Source organism: Pseudonaja textilis, chromosome 1, assembly GCF_049901715.1.
Source record: "Pseudonaja textilis isolate UNSWEBS1 chromosome 1, rPseTex1.2, whole genome shotgun sequence".
Lineage (NCBI taxonomy): Eukaryota > Metazoa > Chordata > Lepidosauria > Squamata > Elapidae > Pseudonaja > Pseudonaja textilis.
This window is the reverse complement of record NC_141990.1, coordinates 277346880-277353921: the sequence shown is the minus strand read 5'-3', so window position 1 is coordinate 277353921 and position 7042 is coordinate 277346880. Positions and strand designations below refer to the sequence as shown.

Sequence of the window (7042 nt, the reverse complement as noted above, 5' to 3'; positions counted from 1 at the left end):
CTCCAATTACAATTGGGATAACACATGATTTCTTTTTCCAAAGTCGCTCAATTTCAATTTGTAAGTCCCAGTACTTTGCAATTTTTTCTTGCTGCTTATCTTCAATTCGTGCATCATCAGGTATTGCAATGTCAATTATTATATTATTTGACATAAAAAATATCAGTCTACACAGCAAACAAGGTAATTATGCTGGGTTTCATATCACAAATCACTAGTCGAACACTTCTCAAGTGTTTAGGACTGCGTGATGTATCGGCGGATTATGCAAGCAGATCCCAGTCAGGTGGCCTTCTGCAGCTAACCAATGGTAGCACCAATTGTTTTTAAGTGCTTGCCTAGGTCTTTAGGTACAGTACCCAGTGTGCTGAGTACCACTGGAATCACCTGCACTGGTTTATGCCAGAGTCTCTGTAGTTCAATTCTCAAGTCCTGATATCTGGTGATTTTTTTCAAATTGTTTCTCATCGATTCTGCTGTCACCAGGTATGGCAATTTCAATGATCCACACTTTTTTCTTCTCCACAATTGTGATATCTGGGGTATTGTGTCAGTCTGTATTCGGAAGTCTCACAGTAGTTTTGCATGCTCATTTTCGACCACTTTTTCAGGCTTATGATCCCATCAGTTCTTTGCTACAGGCAGATGGTAGTTGTGACACAAGGTACAGTGGACCATCTGAGCGACTGTGTTGTGACATTGTTTATAGTCAGTCTGAGCGATTGTCTTGCAACAACTCAGTATGTGATCAATGGTTTCGACTGCTTCTTTGCAGAGCCTGCATCTGGGGTGCAGAGCCTGCATCTGGGGTGCAGATTTTTCTATTCTGGCTTTGATTGCATTTGTTCTGATGGCTTGTTCTTGGGCTGCAAGAATCAGGCCTTTTGTCTCTTTCTTCAGTGTTCCATTGGTCAGCCATAACCAGGTCTTTTCCTTATCTACTTTTCCTTGGATCTTTTCAAGGAACTGTCCATGCAGTGCTTTGTTACACCAGCTGCCAGTCGGAGTTTACATCATTGTTTTCCTGTATTGATTCTTGGTTCACTGCACTTTGATCAGCTTCCTATTGTTGACCTCCATCAAAGCTGGTTCTACACTGTCTTTCACATAATCTGCCAGAGCATGCTTCTCTTCTTCAATTGTCTGCTTCACTTGCAAAAGTCCTCTGTCCCCTGATTTTCTGGGCAAATATAGCCTGTCAACGTCACTATGTTGGTACAGTGCATAAGTATATGGTCATCAGTTTTCTTGTTTTCCTATCCAGGCTGTCCAGCTCTGCCTGTGTCCAGTTTACGATCCCAGCAGTATATCTGATGATGGGTATGGCCCAGGTATTTAGAGCCTTGATGGTGTTACCTCCATTCAGTTAGCTTTTTGGAAGTTTTCTGACCCTTTGTGTGTATTCTTTACTGACCACATTTTTCACTTGCCCTTGCTTGACATTGTCAAGCTGTAGTATGCCCAGGTATTTGTAGGCTTTGGGCTGGTGGCATTTAATGGTTTGTTCATTGAGCATTTTGATTCCATCACTTTCTACGATTTTTCCTTTCTTCAGTGCCACTGTGGTACATTTGTCCAGGCCAAACTCCATGCTGATTCAGTGCTGAGAATTTGAACTGTATTGGTCAGTGACTGGATTTCAATTTCCAATTTTCCATATCACTTCAGATCATCCATGTACAGCAGGTGGGAGATTTTCTGTGAGTTTTTAGCAGTTTGAGCAGGTTAGCTTGCTATTATTATTATTGGTGGTGGTGGCGGTGGCGGTGGTGGCTGTACAGTCAGCCAGACTGGAATTTGAATTTTTCTTCACCTATTATCCTTCCCAAGGACTAGAATAGGTAGATGTTGTTGTTTCTATAAACATAAAGCTAAAAAATAAATAATGGCTGAAGGGATGTTAATAATACTAGGGCTTGTATTATAACTATTCATTAGTTCATCAGTTCTCTAGGGTTCCCAGGCCTGATGGCACAGTCAGGTTTTGAGGGATCTTTGGAAAGTAAAGAGCAAATGGCACCAACCACAACTGAGGGAGAAGAATATTCCACAACGCTGGTGTCACATCGGAAAAGGCCTTCAAACTAGGGTCCACCAACTGTACTTCCCTAAATACTGGATCTGGTGGGATGGACAGGTGTAATTGGGGAAATACTATCCCTCAAATAACTGGATATCATGCCATATAGGGCTCTTAAGGTCAAAACTAATACCTCAAATTAGACCTGGAAACAGACTCAAAACCATGCAACTTACAGAGCAGAAATGTAACATATATTCTACCAGAAACAGACCTAATTGCCCAGCTGAAGTTTCCAGATACTTTTTAAGGGCAGTCCTGTGTAGATTGTATTACAATGGTCCAATCAGAGATAAGCAGGCCATGAATGAATATGCTTAAAATGTTTGGGAAAATAGAAAAAAAACCCACAATATTATTTTATCCTTAAATGTCAAATAAAGATAGGCTCAAGATCCAGATGGATCTTGACAGACTAGAACACTGGGCCATATCTAACAAAATGAAATTCAATGTAGAGAAAATTAAATTCCTACACTTAAGCAAGAAAAACCAAAAGTACACATATAGACTGGATGAAACCAGGCTCAATAGCAGTAACTGTGAGAGGGATCTTGGAGTTTTAGTGGACAACCAGCTAAATATGAGCCAGCAGCATGCAGCAGCAGCCAAAAAAGCTAATGTAATCCTAAACTGTATTAACAGAGGAATACAGTCAAGATCAGGGGAAGTACTAATACCACTCTATAAAGCCTTAGTAAGACCACATCTAGAGTACTGCATCCAGTTTTGTTCACCACATCATAAAAAAGATGTTGAGACTCTAGAAAAAGTACAGAGAAGAGCAACCAGGATGATTAGGGGACTGGAGGCAAAAACCTACGAAGAACGGTTGCAGGAACTGGGCTTGGATAGTCTAGTGAAGAGAAGGACCAGGGGAGACATGATAGCAGTTTTCCAATATTTGAGGGGCTGCCACAGGGAGGAAGGTGTCAAGCTATTTTCTTTTCTTTGTTTTAATTTTTATTGGTTTTTAAGACAAACATAAACAAACAAAACATAAAAACATCAATCCATCTTCAATATATATATATACATACAGTGTGTTGGTTGGTTTACAAATTGTTTTGTGCTTCCATTTCGTAGTCTTCAATTACAATTACATTGTATATATTCTCCTATTTTCAATCAAATATTAAATACATTAATATCATTGTTAATCATTTGACTATACTTTTATTCATTCATGTTTTATGAAATAATCCATATTTTACTTAATTTGTTTTATGACAGTTCATATTATCATCTCAAATCTATCCTACAATCATTTTGTAGTTATAATAAGAAAATAATACATCTTTATATATTTATTATTTTTTAAGAATCTGCATATTTCGTTACCATGTTTTATTGTCTAACCATTGATAGAATAGATCCCAAATTTTATAAAATTGTTTATCATGTTGTTCTCTGATTTCAAATGTCAATCTACTCATTTCAGCACATTCCAATATTTTCTTAATGATTTCCTCCTGTAATGGTATTTTCTCATTTTTTGGAGGCTAAAACATACGAAGAACTGTTGCAGGAACTGGGCTTGGCTAGTCTAGTGAAGAGAAGGACCAGGGGAGACATGATAGCAGTCTTCCAATATTTGAGGAGCTACCACAGGGAGGAAGGGGTCAAGCTATTTTCTAAAATGCCTGTAGGCAAAACAAGGAATAATGGATGGAAACTGAACAAGGAGAGATTTAACCTGGAAATAAGGAGAAACTTTCTGACAGTGAGAACAATCAACCAATGGAACAGCTTTCCTCGTAAGTTGTGGGAGTGCCATCACTTGAGACTTTCAAGAAGAGATTGGACTGCCATTTGTCAGAAATGGTGTAGGGTCTCCTGCTTGGGCGGGGGGTTGGACTAGATGACCTCCAAGGTCCCTTCCAACTCTGATTATCTGTTAAATATGTGTAAGAAAAAATAATTCCTTTAGAAGTCCATCTGTCCGCCATAACTCCTGGTCTATTTTTTAATACTTCAAAATAATGTTACAAGTCTAATCTGACAAGTATAAAAGAGTTTATATATAAAATATTTGCTTTATTGTTATAGCAGAGAGATACTAATCCCTTCTCTTGCAATCATAGATCATATGTTACCTCTTTCACACCATTATTAGCCTCTAAAAAATAATCACTATAAGCAATTAAGTGGATTCAAGTACAGAGACATATTTAATATTAAAAGCAGAAATATGAAATGGCATATACCACTTTGATTAATAAAATATATTTGTGCTTTCCCATATTCATGCTTTAAACATTAAAAAAAATATATTAAAGCATACAAATTTTAAGGCAGAAAAAGATCATGGCCACAAAACACATTTAAAATGGACCTTTTCTCAGTTATATTTTGAATGGACCTCTCACTCTTATTTGAAATTACATCCTTCATGACAAATTATTCAGGGAAAAATAATTAAAAAATAATTATACCTCCTACAGGCTCTGGACATATGCATTAATGTATTAGTTGTGCATAATCTAAACTAGAACTTCTTGAAACTGGCTGATTTCATACAGTGGGAAGCCAACCCCACCCACCCGCCCATCCCCGGAAGAATGAAATATTTTGAGGAATATTTAAAAAGGCAGAACATTATATTTCCCAAAGGGAGAAATGGAGAAACATGTTTTTAGAGACAGAAAGCAACCCTCACTTTCCCTAATAGTCCACAGCAGATGTCAGCACTTAAGGGATAAAGAGCTTATTGAAAACTAGATAACGCTATTCATAGGCAAAGCAAATACTGCATGCAGAAATCCATTCAAGGCAGGATATTTTGAATTTCCTTGCAGCAAAGTCTGAACGAAGGCAGAGTGATAGGATTAGACCTCACCCAAGAGCCAAAACAGAATGAAAGCCATTAAGCCATCATAGGGATTGCCCAACACCCTTTCAGAACACAAGCCTTCATTGCATCACATGCTCTCAGAGTATTCCAAAATTCAACCAAATTTAGCTCACTTAGGATTAGTATTTCCTGTCTTGCCTATGGAGCTATCTATGACCCCTACATAACTCCTACATGACCCGTCTTGCCTATGGAGCTATCTATGACCCCTACATAACTCCTACATGACCCCATAGGAATCTGACAACAGCCAATAGAATATAGGTTCGTGCATAGGAACAGGAAGCTCAAGTGCAAAACTCAAAAAAGGTATAAAAAAACCCCTCTCTCAACACCATTTTGTCAACTGCACCAAAACCACAAACATGTGATTCTGTTCATCAATAAATGGATCCTCTTTCCAATCTGCCTCCATTCTCCATTTTGTCTCCAGTGCCTTTCTCCCAGCTTGGAATTAAATCAGATGGATATTTCTTCCCATAATATATTTTTCACTGCAAGATGACCTCTAGTTCTCCTTCAGTGAATTAATACAAAACAATCTTCAATTTTATATATATATAGTACATAAAAACCCTTGTTCTGCTGCCTTTATTTTCTGGACTTGCTTAAAAAGTGTTAGTACAATTTCATCAATATGCAGGACATGTGCTTACACTATAATAAGCCCTATTAATTTCAATGAAATATAGTATTCCCAGGGTGGTGTGTGCAAGATTGTAGCCAAATGCTTTACCTGTAAAGGCTAAAAACTTTAATGGGCACACTCCTTTCTCTATGGTCTTCCTTTCTGATTTTGTTGCAGAATTTCAGAACCATGAACTGTCAGCAACTACTGATTTATAAGAGTGATTTACCTTCTGGAGAATGTAATTATGTTCATAGTTAAGAATTAATCAGGTGAAAGAATTATGGAATAATCACAGTCTTGACTTTGGAAGGACAAAGTAAATGGAAATTATTTCAGCCTTGTAGGACCCTCTTAGCAAGGAGAGACTTCCTTTTTCTTACATGCTAGAAGATCAGTTTTCAGTAGGCTGATGATTTCCATATTCATCTTAACAGATAAAGGATTAGGAAAAAATGACTGAGAAATAATAGGAAAACTTAACTCTCCTCACTCCTGTTGCCAGTCTGTTTTGAAAGTATGAACAGTGGGGGTGGGAAAATAAATTATTTTAAACAACATAAATAAATTATACTTGAATAGCTATTAAAATGAGAGGATAAATAATTAAAAAAATACTAGCCCAAAACATATCTGTTTTAAATAATTTTTTTTTAGTTTTTATCTATCATTTTTTTGTGTGTGATTGTGAAGTCACAAACAGAAGGCTCAGAGTCATCTCACCCTTGCAGTGATATTGTTTTTGAAGGCAAAAGGTACAGACATATTGTTGTATTTAATAAAAGGTTAAGGGCATTCTGCAACCATTCATATTGTGTCCTAGAAGATTACAATTAATTGATGTATAGCTGTACTCATTAACTTGAGAATAGATATTTTTAATCATCTTGGACTTAAGTGTGAAAGTGTTTTCCTGAAAGCATGAATATGAGAATGAATACACACACACACACACACACACACACACACACACACACAGGAGCAATAGACTGTGTTGATGTATTAGACCTGGAATAAGGAGACATATGGATTTCTATTTCCCTTAGACATACAAATCATCTGAGTGACTTGGGCCAATTGTTCTCTTTCAGCCCTAGACTAAAGAACTGAAAAACATCAACATTGGACTAGCCTGGTAGTTTATGATCCATAACCTTCATCTGCAGAAGACTGATTTATTTTACCTTTATTTTATTTTTTAAAATATATTTTCTGCTCACTTTATTTCAAAGTGGCAACATTTATAGCTTTAAAGTTTAACATAATCTTCACGTGCACATATATACACACACACTTCCTATATCATGTTCCAGTATTAAAAAGAAGCATATGACTCTCCATGAAAATAAAAGTCCTTTACCTATAACTTTAGTTTCCAGCAGTTTAATGTGATTCTCCTTATACAGAGCTGTAGAAAAAAAAAAGTGAGGATTTTTATTCATGTGCACAATAGAAGGTTTGCAGATCACATGTATGTGAA

General features: G+C 36.8%; 1 pseudogene; it reads right to left on the bottom strand.

Annotated features, from left to right (window-relative positions):
* Nucleotides 1–237: 237 nt before the first annotated feature.
* Nucleotides 238–1591, bottom strand: LOC148128228 (uncharacterized; annotated as a pseudogene).
* Between the last annotated feature and the right edge of the window lie 5451 nt (nucleotides 1592–7042).